General features: G+C 39.9%; 1 long non-coding RNA gene across 1 annotated transcript; it reads left to right on the top strand.

Moving 5' to 3' along the window:
• The first annotated feature begins 14,916 nt into the window (after window positions 1-14,916).
• Window positions 14,917-15,280, top strand: LOC115434734 (uncharacterized). Its single transcript, XR_003937588.1, has 2 exons — window positions 14,917-15,016; window positions 15,129-15,280. It is a non-coding gene; the product is annotated as an uncharacterized LOC115434734 (long non-coding RNA).
• Window positions 15,281-15,727: the final 447 nt, after the last annotated feature.

Raw genomic sequence — 15,727 nt, 5'->3', positions numbered from 1 at the left:
TTTACCTCTTGCAAGTTGACAGGCTCTCATCAATGCATGCAACTCAGCCACTTGGGCAGAGCTTGAGGGTGGCAGAGGCACTTTCAATAATTCAAAAATTATCAAAAATTGCATACCCTGCGTGTGGCACTCCATTTTTTTTTTTAATATGCTGAGCCATCAGTATCAAAAACAAGATCAGAGTTAGAAGGAGGAGTTTCAGAAAGGTCAAAGCGAGATTTTAGATGAACAAGAGATGACTTCCATGCAGTTATGGGGTTAAACTTGACATGCTTTCAGTAAAAGGACCTATAGAAACTACAGTTGGCTCAGATAAAGGTTGGCACATAGGAATACTTTCAACCCCCACAGCTCTTACAGTTTCTTTAGATGATTTTAGATTAGTGGATTCTGTTGGTTTTAAGGCTGAAAGTGAAGCTCCTGTGTCTACTAGAAATGATGTAGATTTTCCATAAACATCTACCATTAGATGAGATTCTTAATCTGTTTTTGCCAATTTAATTGAAGGAGCTTGGATCACATTTATCTCTGTTTCACTCTGGTTTCTTTCCTGAATGCTCTATGAGTGTGGGGTTTGATGGTTTTCCATTTGAATGTTTGCTGGAGGTGCCATAGGCAGGTTTGTCTGGGGTTGAAATGTTTGGTATGGGAAGTTTCTCACCCAGTGGTCTGGTTCACCACAATAGAAGAAATTATCACACCCTTTGTTTGACAAGGGTAAAGAGTTGCTTTGTCCCAGGTGTGAACTGTGTCTCGTCTCCACCTTCCCTGCTGCCGTTAATTCTGCCATTGTTTTCCCTCTGGTTGCTCTTGCCTGGACAGTGAGACACTTGGGCAAACAGCATTTCACACACTTTATATTCTTTTTGTGCAGTATTGTCCCAATGATGTTATTTCTAACAGTTCTGACATTGATTTTTCTTGTCCATCCAACAGTTAACTGTACCTTTTCTTTAAACTTTTGGTTGTAGACTACTCACAAAACACTTTTTTTAAATAAAGAAAAACTAGGTGGAAGATCATCAATTTGATATTGTGAGAGACTAAAACTCTCTCGTTATCATGAGTTTTTCATAAATCTCCCAAGGATTATCATCTTTCCTTTGCTCAATTCATTTATTTCTATATTTAGTTATTTATATATATTGTGATAGACTACAATTCTCTCTCTCACTGTCATTCTGAATTTTTCATAAAGCTCCCAAGGGTTATCATCTTTTCCTTGTTCTTTCTATCTATCTATCTATCTATCTATCTATCTATCTATCTATCTATCTATCTATCTATCTATCTATCTATCTATCTATCTATCTATCTATCTATCTATCTATTCTGTTTTCTTTAATTTTCTCTCTCTCTTAACTGTATCCCACCTCAATGCTCCTTGATTATTCACCTTAGATTTTTGGACACTCAAAAGGAAATCATCATTACTGGTTTCATCACTAATGTCATCACTGGATCCTTTTAGCTCTTTGACAAGATATAGCATTTTGATTTTTATCATTTTTGATAGTGGTGACGCTGTTCAATTTAGTTTTTATCTGCGTTGTGTTATTTATTTATTTATTTTTTCCAACTGGGCCATTAATTTGTTATTTTGATCAGTAAGTGAAGCTATTTGGGATTTTGCATGATGACATTTACTTTCATTTGTCCAAAATCTGAGGGAATTAAAGTGCTGTTTTTATCTGTACAGAAACTTAATTTCTCCTTTAAATTTTCTAATCTGGTTCGACCAAATGTCCCGTTTTGGGGAAATTTCAACAGACCATCATTTGCAGTTAATTCAACCCATGTTACAACAAATTTAACGCTACTGGTACCATAGTTCTCGTACATGTACTTGACAGGACTGGTTAACTCTTTCCCTGGCTTTCTTCTAAAATAACTTCCCATTGCCTTTCTATAGGATCGTTCCCAACACCAAAACAACTTTTCTTTACACTTTCTCTATCCCACAAATCACTTTACCAATCCCTCTAATCAACATTCTACTTAGGAGATATACCTCGAGTGACAAATCTGCCACTAAGTGTTGGGAGAGCGAATCATCCCCACTTCTTCCTACCAGTCCTATATAGGCCTATTTACCTAACAGTGTCCCAGACACTGCGGACCTGTCTCTCTTGTGTCCCAGACACTAGGTCCATGCTCAAGGGTCTATGCACATTGGCCAATTTCTGTTCTCTATGTTTACCTGAGATGTTAAACCACTAGAAGAGCGAGTCGGATTCTACGGCAGGACGACGCAAGTAACTTTTGCCACTAAGTATATTATGAAAATACAAGCATTCCTAGACATACACAGGATAACAATAACAGAGCAAAACCTTATCAAAAACCTCTGTCCACACTCACACAGCAAACTTACTTAAAATTTGGATGGCGTCACCCTTCTTTGGGACTCCAGCTCTCAGACCCTCAACAATGCACAGCAACAAAATTTTTGGGTTTTCAAAAGGACCCTTACCTCTGAAATTTGGCTGTTAGGTCACTGGTGTTGTTTTGTCTGGAAAGAGGAGTCTCCATTGAAGGTCTGTTGCCATCCGGGTCACGGCACCATTTGTAGAAGAAAAATCACAAAACGTGGTTCAAAGTTTGCTGCAATGAGTGTAGTGTTTAGTGTTCCGGAGCACGGTTAGAGTACCGATGCAGACAGAGTCTGTTTCAGTAGTCTGACCCCAAATCTACATTTTCAGATGGTATTTATACAGTTACTTCAAAGCAGTCAACAGAAAACAAAAGACAAACAAAGTAATAAAGAAAAAAGGGGGTTGTACTTTAGGAAGGAGACAAGAGAATTTACATTTAGGGAAAAGGGGAGGGGGGTCGCACTCCAGGAAAGGAGGGGGGCGTTCACACCAAGGGAAAAAGAAGGTAAGTCTGTCAGACCTGGTGGAGACATCTTAACATATAATCAAAACATCACTGGTTAATGCTAAAGACGTTAGCTTGGCAGCGAACATGAAACAAAAGGGTGCCTTCTGTGCTCTCAAACAAAAAGGGTGATGTCTGTATTCTCAAATCACAAATTTTCTTCCTCAGTTACAACCTGTATTCTTTTAGAACCACACAAATTCACTGTACTCAAGTTACTATTTACAAGAGGGTTGGTCCAGGGTCTTCTCTTCTTCCTTAAGGATGGGGTCTCCTTTTTCAGGTCTTCAACAGTCTAGTTTCAGGGTTCAGTTCACAGTTCAAGTATGTTACCTATCTTCTGGGAACAGAGGTTACTGGCACTTGTTCCCTAAGGAATCTAACAGTGTACTTGTCCTGTACTTGCGTCTTCTTTTCTTCGTGTTAGGTGCGGTGTGGGTGCATTCGGTGGTAAGTCCTTAGATATTCCCAAATGCTTCGACCCTAAATGCTTTGAACGTATGTTGTTCTTCACTGACGTTGAGACGGCTGGAACTCTAATCATTCCAGTCCCCTTTGTAGTCAGACTTAGGCTGCGTTCTTGGCAATGGTGGAGTCTTTGGGAAATCTACAGAGCTTACAGTGAGATAGATGAATCCACGTAGGCTTCTCTGGTACTTTCACAGCTGTGACTGTGGTCAGTAGCACTTGGTATGGCCCTTCCCACCATGGGCTGGACCAACACTTCCTCTTTATCACTTTGAGAAACACCCAGTCTCCAACTGCAATGGACTCTCCTGTGTTAGAGTGGACATTATCGGGCATTTTGTGGTTTGTTTTCCAGAAAATTGCATGCCTGTATGTCCAAATCCTCATCTAACATCTGGTCAAAATCCCCTATGTCTTCTGGTTCGTCTGCTTTATGGTCGGTTAGTCATTTATCAGCAAATCTGGCTTCTTGGTCATGGTCTGGTCTGTTTCTCTTTCCCTTACAGTCTCTAGCAGTGTCCCCTTTTCCCGCAGATCCAACATGTATCATCCATCCCTGGTCTTCTGTCTCCTCTACCTCTTCTACCTCTTCCTCTAAAGCCTCCTTGACCTCTTCCTCTACCATCTCCCATGTAGCAGATTTCCACATCCTCACCTTCTCCTACCACGTACACATTCACTTCCGTAATCTTCTTCTTCGCAGTGTTTCTCAGCATGTAAGGCATAATCCTTCATTTCTCCCACTGTTCCTGTTGGAAATCCCACCCAGTGTTTTTTAATGTACCCTTTAATCAAAGGAGCGTACCCCTGTTTCAATTGCTACTTTTAGCTGTTGTTGAAAAACCCCTTGGGGATCATCAACCCTGGGAATCCCACTGTTTTCTGTAAACACTTTCTCAAACCTTGTATGATAGTCATCTACCGGCTCTCCGTCCTTTTATTTAGTCTGGTTTATGATAGAATAATCTGGTCTGTGTCTTAGATTTTCTCGGATACGTCCCATTAATGGATCCCATCTACCCGCCAGTTCTTGTGAGCCTTGTGCAACAGGTCGTTGGCCATCCATAGGGTTCCAGTCTCCCCTTACTCTTCCCCAGTCCTTCCCTTCCACAGCCATCACTACTTGTTGACATTCAATGTCATTAAGATGATAGGAAACTCTTATCTGATTCAACCCCTCTATGCAGGCTTCTATGTCTTCTTTTGGAGTCGGAATACCATCAATGGCTCTTCTCACATCATCCATAGTCCATGTCCTGCATACCAGTCGAGTCGGGTTATTGCCACCACCATGTGGGTCAGGTAATTTGATCATGGGAAATGTCTGTGCGTCTTCTGAGTCTAAATGTTTATTCGGAGAAGCCACTTTTACAACAGGATTTTGTCCCATTTTTGGATTCCATGTCAATTGTTGTCCCATAGATTGGGTGATTGGTCTGTTTGCTATGTCTTTGAATGGTTCTAGTGATGGGTAAGTTGGAGCTGATGGCAGTGGTGTATATTGTGGTGGGGGTGGATGCACTTGAACATGTGGGTTTGGTGGCACCTGAGGAGGATGAGGAACTTCAGTCTTTAATGCCACAAATTCATCATCCTCTTTTTTGTTTAACATTGTTTCTGACTTCCTTTGTTGTTTCATTTTAACCTTTTCTGCCCTACTTTTTGCTTGTTGTAACCAGGCTTGAGCTTGTGTCAATTCATCCTGATATATTTTTTTTCTGGTTTCTTTGTCAGATTGTTTTTTAATCAATGAATCCACTAAATTTTGGCACGGAGTCACGGCCAATGTTCCTTTAAATCCATACTTCTTTTTCCATTTATCCAAATATTGGACTGTATCCGGGTCCATCATATTCATGAATTTTTTGATCTTCCGTTAATGTTTGTCTCTTTCCCCCACAATTCCCCATTTTGTTTCTTCTTCACTACAGGACGTAACCGGAAAAATCAAGGAATGCCTTCAACGGGCCACAGCCTCTGCTCCAGTGAGTCAAGCTTCTAGGTCAATCCTATTGATCGATCCGGACTCACTCTGGGGGTTCTATCCCAGAGCCAAATTGAGTCTGCGTTTTAGACCTTATTTTTCCTTCACTTGAAATGAATAGAGCCTCAATGCCTTGACAATTCTGACTTGTTTACACCGGTAGGTTTCCCGTCAGAAATGTGGTTAGAGAGGGTATTCCATTTGCTTCATTCACTCTCACACCATTCACACACAATGGATTCTTTTCCCTTGAATGTTTATCTTTCAAAATATTCTACTACTGACCCTGTCAGTCTTTTAATCCATTAAAACGTCTCTTACCTTGGCGTTAGTCAATTCAGTCTCTACCAGAATTCAAATCCCGTCAATCCCAAACCCAACAGACAACGCCGGGTCTTTCCAGCCAAGTGGAATACACCTGGACTTCTCTGTCCGTGACCCTGGCTCAAACGGGCTGTGCACAGTCTTCAGCTCACCGGTCGTCACTGTTCAGGAACTGGATATATTGGGATCCAGCTCAAAGGACCAAGTCAATGTCAGGAATTTTAATCACCAAACAAAGTAATACACAGAGACCTGCAATTGAAATAACACCACAGACCACAATTGTGAGATTTACTTGATGCAAAGGGAGACAGAACTGCCAGTGTCACCACTCGTTCACCTTTCTCCGACGAGCCTGCTTCTCCCCGTAGCTTTTATTGAAAAGCATTGATTAGAGTAGGCATTACAATGGGTGCAGTTTCACGTGCTTTGATTGAAAGGCGCTGATTACATTAGAGTGAAGTAGCTGATAAAAACATCTTCTGAAACCGATCATGACCTCTCCTGCCCTAACCCCATAGTTATCTCTTTGCATACAATGTTCCAGTGACTGGGAGTGATATAATGCAGAACAAGTCAAATGTGATACTTGAAACACAATAATATATAATTTCTTTCACAAAGAATTTATTAGTTTTACGTAAAACTCAGATATAAGCCACAGTAAAATCATTCAGAATCACTCCATTCATCCAAATAATACTCAAAAGAGGAATAAAACTGATGAAAAAGTGAGATTTATTACATAATCTGGCTAGTTTTAGATAAAACTAAGACTAATATTGAAGAAAAACTGAGTTAAAACTAGTCAATCAATCAGACAATCTTTATTTATATAGCACTTTTCATACATTGAGGACATAGCACAAAATGCTTTACATAAGTTTAAAAATCAGTACCTCACCCACTCACCCACCCCCACACACACATACACTTATAAAGACTGGCTGAGCACCAGAGGACCAGAAAGTAAAAGAGGAGGTGCTGTCTGAGGGAGCCATCCGCACCAGGAGGCAGCCACCGACCCTGGCAACCAGGTGCCAGCGACACTGTGCCGAATCCTGACCACTGAGAGAGGGCCCACTGGCACCGCATCGTGGCGGCAGGGACCCCCACCCACCAGAAAGGAGCAGACCCCAGTGAAGGAAGGTGCCACAGCCACCAGAGTCCACAGCTGCCCCCTGGTGTGGAGGGCTCCCTCTGATGAAACACTGGAGAATATAGATATGAAACATTAAAAAGATATTAAAAAAAAAAAAAAAAAGCATTTATTAAAACAAACTACACGCAAGACATATATGTGTGTGTGTGTATATATATATATATATATATAAAATTAAACATTAAAATGTTAAAAACAGAAGTATTGATTAAAGGAATCGAAATATCAGACATATATAAAAAACATAATACAGATGTAAAATATCAAATGGATAAAACAGGCATTAGTTAAAAGCCAAATTAAAGAGGTGCGTCTTGAGCCTGGTTTTAAAAATTTCTACATTCTCTGCGGCCCTGAGGTTCCGTGGCAGGCTGTTCCATAGGCGAGGAGCATGATGCTGAAAAACTGCCTCGCCATGAGTTTTTGTGTGAGCTTTTGGAACAAGTAAAAGGCCAGTGCCAGAGGACTTCAGGGTCCGCAAGGGTTCATATGGTAAATGCAGATCTAAAAGATAAGAAGGAGCAAGACCATTAAGACATTTAAAACTATTAAAAGGACCTTTTAAAATAGGAGTAAAAGTGATAAAAAAAAAAGCCGCTGTAAACCATTTAAAATTCCTTAATCAAACTCAAACTACCCACTCATTTACTGAAATCAAATATTTGTACTTTAATTACAGTTAAACAGGTTTTGCTGTAATATTATTTGATTGCTACGGTGCACATGAATAATTATATCTAAACAAACGTTTGGTGTTAGTTGTCCAGATTTGCCGGATCTTGTCAGATTATTTAATAAAACTCAAAATATTGAAGATAAAGCATGTTCATATTTGGAAAAATCGACTAGGTTTACATAAAACTGACACAAAAACCCAAGCAAAACCCATTCAAAGTAAGATAAGATATGCCTTTATTATTCCCACAAGGGGATACGGTTTATTGCACGGTTCGGTTAAATCACTCCATTCATCTAAACTGACATTTGCTTGAAGAGTTAAGAAGGTCATTCTAATTAAGCAGATACTGCTTAAACCTCCACTTAAAACTTCAGGACTTATTGAATACACACTAACTTTATCTAGGCCTACCTTGCATTGAAAATTGAAAATCCTTTCTCCCTCCATGCTAACTTTATTTTCTTGCTTTACAGCCAAAGCCAATCAGCGGGATCTTGCCGCAGAACCAGAGGCGGCGGCCCCCTTCCCACCGCCTCTGGCTCTCTGGTAGCCTATGACCGTTCAGGCCAGACATCCAGCCCCCTGCTTCCTCCTCTGGCAGAGGGCAGGGGGATGCGTTGTCGGACCAGACTGGTCATGGGCCACCTGAGAGCCAGAGTCAGAGGCAGGGTGGTGGCGGGAAAAAGAAAAGCAAAAAAAAAAGGAAAAAAAGAAGAAAAATTTACTAAATAAAACAAAAAAACCCTACAAAAAAAAATTAAGAAAAAAAAAAAAAAAAACTGCTGTAATTAAAAATAAAGTTGTCTTCCGAAGAGGGGGGGTGGTGGCGGGTAAAGGAATAATAAATAAATAAATAAATAAAAACTAAAAAAATCTGTTGGGAAATAAAAACACAAACTCCTGTAATTAAAAATAAAGTTGTGCTCTGAAGGGGGGTGGGTGGTGGCGGGTAAAAGAAAAGGAATTAAAAAAAAAAAGTAAAATAAATAAATAAAAACAGAAAAAAAAAATTAAATTATAAACAAATTGTTACAAAATTAAAAAAAAACAAAAAAAAACGCTGTAATTAAAAATAAAGTTGTCCTCCAAGGGGGGCGGGGGGGGGGGGGGGGGGGGGGGTTTAAAAAAAAAATAACGTTACAAAAAATAATAACACAATGAAACAAATAAAAAACAAGTTACACAAATTATAAACTTACACAGATTACAAAAAATTGAAAAAATAAAAAACAAACTGCTGTAATTAAAAATAAAGCTGTCCTCAGAGGGGGGGGGGGGGGGGGGGAAGAAAAACAGGCAGATGTGCAACCTTCTGCCCTCCGCCTCCAAAGTAAAATAAAATTAAAAAAAACTTTGAAACAGTTTTTTGGAAAAATTTTACAAAGACAAAAACAAAAGTTAAAGCTGCAGTATGTAGGATTGTGGCCAAAACTGGTACTGCAATCACATTCAAAATACTGTAGAACGCGGTATCCTCTCCTCCTCCCCCCAGGCTAGGGGTTGCCAGATCCCGCATGAGCATCTACTACTAGCGTTTCCATAAACTCATAAAAACAGAGCTTTTTTTTTTTTTTTTTCCGGAAAACAGTATCTCGTAAACTCATAAAAACAGAGCTTTTTTTTTTTTTTTTTCCGGAAAACAGTATCTCGTAAACTCATAAAAACAGAGCTTTTTTTTTTTTTTTTCCGGAAAACAGTATCTCGTAAACTCATAAAAACAGAGCTTTTTTTTTTTTTTTCCGGAAAACAGTATCTCATAAACTCATAAAAACAGAGCTTTTTTTTTTTTTTTCAGGAAACAGTATCTCATAAACTCAGAAAAACAGCGCCGATTTTTTTTTAAAACTTATTTTTTCTCGTAATTATGAGATTTATTTGTCGGACCTAATGGAACGCATTAGTCAGAACTAGATCCGTGGAGGAGCTCTTGGTGCCCCGGTTCACCCCCCACCCCCATAGCTTTCCACCTGGACCTGATGGAAAGCTGTCCGGGGGTGGGAGGTGAACCGGGACACCAAGACGCATATTTTCTTTAATCATGGTGAATGTCATTTTATTTGACTTCATTAATGCCAACTCCCATCACCGCGTCCTGTCCTGTCAGGAAGCCGGGCTACAGGCTCCGAGCGCCGCTGTTCTGACAGTTGAGCTGCTCCGTCCACCCGCTCCAGTCCGGCTTACACACCGGGGAGCGGATAGCTGTCCACCTGGACCTGATGGAAAGTTACTGGAGGGGGGACGAACCGGTTCACCAAGCCGCTCCTCCATGGATCTAGTTCTGACTAATGCTTTCCATCAGGTCTGACAAATAAATGAATCCACATTTGCACTCTTCTGCTGTGTATATTTTCTTTAATGCTGGTGAATGTCATTTTATTTGACTTCATTAATGCCAGCTCCCATCACCGCGGTCGTGCCCTGTCAGGAAGCCGGGTTACAGGCTCCGAGCGCCGGTGTGCTTGAAGGGCTTGATCCGTGCACGAAGCGGGGCTTGGTTCTGATTTCTGTGAACGAAACTAGTTCCATGATCCGTAATCAGAACCGGTTACGAGAACGGAAACAACTTCACGCTCCCCCGAGAGGCTTTCAGCAGCACAGATAGAAGGAGCTCCTGCCTGGACCAGGGACCACTGTCCCACTGACAGAAACACAGCCACATTTTATTTTTTTTCAGAAAACAGTATCTCGTAAACTCATAAAAACAGAGCTTTTTTTTTTTTTTTCCGGAAAACAGTATCCTCGTAAACTCATAAAAACAGAGCTTTTTTATTTTTTTTTCGGAAAACAGTATCTCGTAAACTCATAAAAACAGAGCTTTTTTTTTTTTTCAGGAAACAGTATCTCATAAACTCATAAAAACAGAGCTTTTTTTTTTTTTTTTCAGGAAACAGTATCTCATAAACTCAGAAAAACAGCGCCGATTTTTTTTTTAACTTATTTTTTCTCGTAATTATGAGATAATTATCTCATTAATTCAGAAAAACAGAGCCGAAATTATTTTTTTTTGTGAATGCAATACGCTTCCGTATAAAACAGCTCTATAAATCAATAATCTTTTAAACTATAGATTGTGTAACTTTTTAACTCTTCTTTTTTAACCAACATGAATATTTTAACATCTCCAATGCAGTAAAACACATTATGCACATTACATTTATCAACAAACACTTCCTCTATCATAACTGGGATCATATCCACACAATTATGCATCATACGCCGTCTCTTTCTCTCTCATATGTTACAGTAATGGCATTTTAGCTTAACAACCCACACCATTAGCATTCGTATTGCAGGCAATACCTAAATTAGCCTAGCAATGCTAACCTCGATTAATGTTAGCTTCCCGCCTACACGGTTAGCGATCTTTCTAAAGCTACTCTACGAAGTTCACAATGATACAGCTGGTACCATGGTGGGTTTAAAACATTGGAAAAACATTTAAGGAAACATATCGGGGACTCCGACTTATCTTATGTATATACTTCTATGAACAGGAATTTCCCCACACAACAAGCTAATATCAAAAAGCTAACCACGAGGCTTATTCTCTAGCATGTAGCATTTTCCCACCGGAGTTCTCACAGAGGACGACACACTGAAACCGGCTCCTCTCTCTCTCTCTCTCTCTTATGCACATTCACACGGCTTCTCCTAATAACAAAAGACCTATTAAGACACGGCGTGAAAATTATTCGATGGTTTACATGGTTTCCGTCATGTTACATACCCCGGTTTGTCAGCTCGTTCCTAACGCATGTGCTGTGTCAGTATCTCGCTCTAAGATGGCGCTCGCACAGACTGAGGTTACGTTCAATGATCACGACACTGAGGTCACGTTCAAAAATCCCTACACCAGGGCTAATGTGCCACCTTGTGGTGGGGCTGAGGTATTACAATCAAATCGCATATATTGGTTTCGTAACCATGTGGGTTACATTAGTTTTACATAACACTAAGCAAAATTCATCCAACACCACTAATTTCATCTGAATAATAATCAAAAAGCGACTAAAACTGATGAACAAGTGACATTTATTAAATAATCTGGCAAGTTTTAGATAACCCCAACACTGACATTGAACAGAAACTGAATTAAAACTAGTCAGTTCATCTAAATAATACTAAAAAGAGGAGTAAAACTGATGAAAATGTGAGATTTATTCAATAATCTGACAAGTTTTAGATGAAATTAAATGATATTGAAGAAAAACTGAATTAAAACTAGTCAGTTCATCTAAATAATTAAAATGGGATTTAAGTGATGAAAACTCTTATAAACCTTTTCAGATTATTTAGTAAGACTCAAAGTATTAAAGATAAACTGAAAAATATTTGGAAGAATTTATTAGTTTTACATAAAACTCAGATATAAACCACAGTAAAATCATTCAAAATCACTCCATACATCCAAATAATACTCAAAAGAGGAATAAAACTGATGAAAAAGTGAGATTTATTAAATAATCTGGCAAGTTTTGGATAAAACTAAGACTGATACTGAAGAAAAACTGAGATAAGACTAGTCAGGTCATCTAAATAACAATTAAAATCAATCAATCTTTATTTATATTGCACTTTTCATACATTGAGGACATAGCACAAAGTGCTTTACATGTAGGTTTAAAAATCAGTACCTCACCCACCCACTCACCCACCCCCACACACACATACACTTAAAAAGACTGGCTGAGCACCAGAGGACCAGAAAGTAAAAGAGGAGGCGCTGTCTCAGGGAGCCATCTGCACCAGGAGGCAGCCACCGACCCCGGCGACAAGGCGCCAGCGACACTGTGCCGCATCCTGACCACTGAGAAAGGGCCCACTGGCACCGCATCATGGCAGCAGTGACCCCCACCCACCAGAAAGGAGCAGACCCCAGTGAAGGAAGGCACCACAGCCACCGGAGTCCACAGCTGCCCCCTGGTGTGGAGGGCTCCCTCTGATGAAACACTGGAGCATATACAGTACAGGCCAAAAGTTTGGACACACCTTCTCATTCTTTGCATTTTCTTTATTTTCATGACTATTTACATTGTAGATTCTCACTGAAGGCATCAAAACTATGAATGAACACATGTGGAATTATGTACTTAACAAAAAAGTGTGAAATAACTGAAAACATATCTTATATTCTAGTTTCTTCAAAGTAGCCACCCTTAGCTCTGATGACTGCTTTGCACACTCTTGCCATTCTCTTGATGAGCTTCAAGAGGTAGTCACCTGAAATGGTTTCCTAACAGTCTTGAAGAAGTTCCCAGAGATTCTTAGCACTTGTTGGCCCTTTTGCCTTCACTCTGCGGTCCAGCTCACCCCAAACCATCTCGATTGGGTTCAGGTCCGGTGACTGTGGAGGCCAGGTCATCTGGCGCAGCACTCCATCACTCTCCTTCTTGGTCAAATATCCCTCACACAGCCTGGAGGTGTGTTTGGGGTCATTGTCCTGTTGAAACATAAATGATGGTCCAACTAAACGCAAACCGGATGGAATGGCATGTCACTTCAGGATGCTGTGGTAGCCATGCTGATTCAGGTTGCCTTCAATCTTGAATAAATCCCCAACAGCGTCATCAGCAAAGCACCCCCACACCATCACACCTCCCCCTCCATGCTTCACGGTGGGAACCAGGCATGTAGCATCCATCCGTTCACCTTTTCTGCGTCGCACAAAGACACGGCGGTTGGATCCAAAGATCTCAAATTTGGACTCATCAGACCAAAGCACAGATTTCCACTGGTCTAATGTCCATTCCTTGGGTTTCTTGGCCCAAATAAATCTCTTCTGTTTGTTGCCTCTCCTTAGCAGTGGTTTCCTAGCAGCTGTTTGACCATGAAGGCCTGATTCACGCAGTCTCCTCTTAACAGTTGTTGTAGAGATGTGTCTGCTGCTAGAGCTCTGTGTGGTATTCATCTGGTCTCTAATCTGAGCTGCTGTTAATTTGCGATTTCTGAGGCTGGTGACTCAGATGAACTTATCTTCAGCATCAGAGGTGACTCTTGGTCTTCCTTTCCTGGGGCGGTCCTCATGTGAGCCAGTTTCGTTGTAGCGCTTGATGGTTTTTGCGACTGCACTTGGGGACACATTCAAAGTTTTTGAAATTTTCTAGACTGACTGACCTTCATTTCTCAAAGTAATGATGGCCACTCGTTTGTCTTTACTTAGCTGATTGGTTCTCGCCATAATATGCATTCTAACAGTTGTCCAATAGGGCTGTCAGCTGTGCATCAACCTGACTTCTGCACAACACAACTGATGGTCCCAACCCCATCAATAAGGCAAGAAATTCCACTAAGTAACCCTGACAAGGCACAGCTATGAAGTGAAAACCATTTCAGGTGACTACCTCTTGATGCTCATCAAGACAATGCCAAGGGTGTGCAAGGCAGTCATCAGAGCTAAGGGTGGCTACTTTGAAGAAACTAGAATATAAGAGATGTTTTCAGTTATTTCACACTTTTTTGTTAAGTACATAATTCCACATGTGTTCATTCATAGTTTTGATGCCTTCAGTGAGAATCTACAATGTAAATAGTCATGAAAATAAAGAAAATGCAAAGAATGAGAAGGTGTGTCCAAACTTTTGGCCTGTACTGTAGATAAGAAACATTAAAAAGATTAAAAAAAACAAAAGCATTGGTTAATGGTCATGTGTTCGCTGCAAATTCTTTACTTCTTAACAAGAGCTGCTTAGCTCAGTAGGTAAGGTGTTGGACTCCAATACAGTAGACCTGGGTTTGATTCCTGCTTGAAGTGCTCATTTTCAGCTACATCAAATGCTTATTTTAACACATTTTTTGCTACTTGTTACTCTTATTTTAAGTCTTAAATTCTTATAGCCAGCTCACTCAGCTTATATTTAGTATATTTCATTTATTCTCAGGCTGTAAAAAGTTTCATTTGAAGTAATCTCATCTTAAATCCAGCATTTTATGCTTATTAACCCTTCTAAATACATCCGTAGACATGCCTATTTCTAGATTTAACAATCTTAATTCAAGAAATCTTGTCAAGTGAAATTATCTTGCTGCATGGACAGATAATTTCACTTATTTTGAGTCCCTTTTTCCACAGATTTTGTGTTTTTATCTTGTTTTTAGACACCTTTTTTTGCAGTGTTCAGTTGGATTTAATATTTGATATTGTCAAAGCTCCAGTGCAATGTGATTTTATCTACAACTGTCTTGTTTTTCTTAGTTTTTTTTGTTTTCAGCAGCAGGACGAGAAAATATGAAGAGACACAATGGACACTGGTCTGGATCATCAATGGTACAAAGACATTGTCTCAACATTGTGTCAACGTTTTGGTCTGTATGCATTTTTCTGCATCTGATCAGGAATGTCCACTCCAGTTGTACAGTTGTGTTGTTGTGTCAGTGGGTGTCACAGTAGATAACCTGGGTCTTATTTGGACTGTGTTGCAGGAAAGACGGCGATGCAGATCGTCTGTGAAGGAGGAGGCCTGTCTGATGGAGCCGTTCATCCATCACCGCTCGTTTTCCATCAGAACCAGTAGATCCAGAGGTCGGTACAAATCCACTTCCTGTCTCCTGAAGACCCACATTTACAAAATGACTTCCTGAAATCACTCTTCCTCATCCACACAGTGTCAATGATTCTATCTTGATATTTCTAGATGTGGGTGTAAACGACATCGGAGGAGACGTCAGCGATGGACCTGTAAGGGAGACCAGGACCAGAACCCAGACCCCAGACCAGACCCTCCCACAAAACCCAAAATGACCCCTCTGCCGCAAACTGTAACTGCAATAAACCACACAAACTTCATTTTTTTTCTTGTGTCTTTGTAAAAGAACCCAGATGGAGGTTCAGTTCGTTTTATAGAACATTGGTACACTCGGTCTGGGGTTGCCAAGACCCTCCCTCCATGTCTCTTAACAAACAGGATTTGATTTGATTTATTTATTTATTTCAAACATGCAAAGAAACAAAATAAACAAAAAAAAAAACAAAATAAAACAAAATAAATCATTTAAATGGACAGAATCTATCTTCAAGCATACAAGTCTGAATTTTGCATGGTCGAAAAGGAGTAGGAAGAAGTATAAACTTATTTAATCCTACTCCTCAGTGCTTTTACACCTTTATCACTAACTTGATACAAGAATCAAACAATACTATTTTCCGAATTTTAGCATCAAACCACAACAAATACATAATGCAGTAACTGAATTACACACAATATGATCATGGCAGTACAGTCATACAAACAGA

The sequence above is a fragment of the Sphaeramia orbicularis genome, chromosome 15 (assembly GCF_902148855.1).
Source record: "Sphaeramia orbicularis chromosome 15, fSphaOr1.1, whole genome shotgun sequence".
Classification (NCBI taxonomy): Eukaryota; Metazoa; Chordata; class Actinopteri; order Kurtiformes; family Apogonidae; genus Sphaeramia; species Sphaeramia orbicularis.
This window is presented reverse-complemented; position numbering and strand designations above follow the sequence as displayed.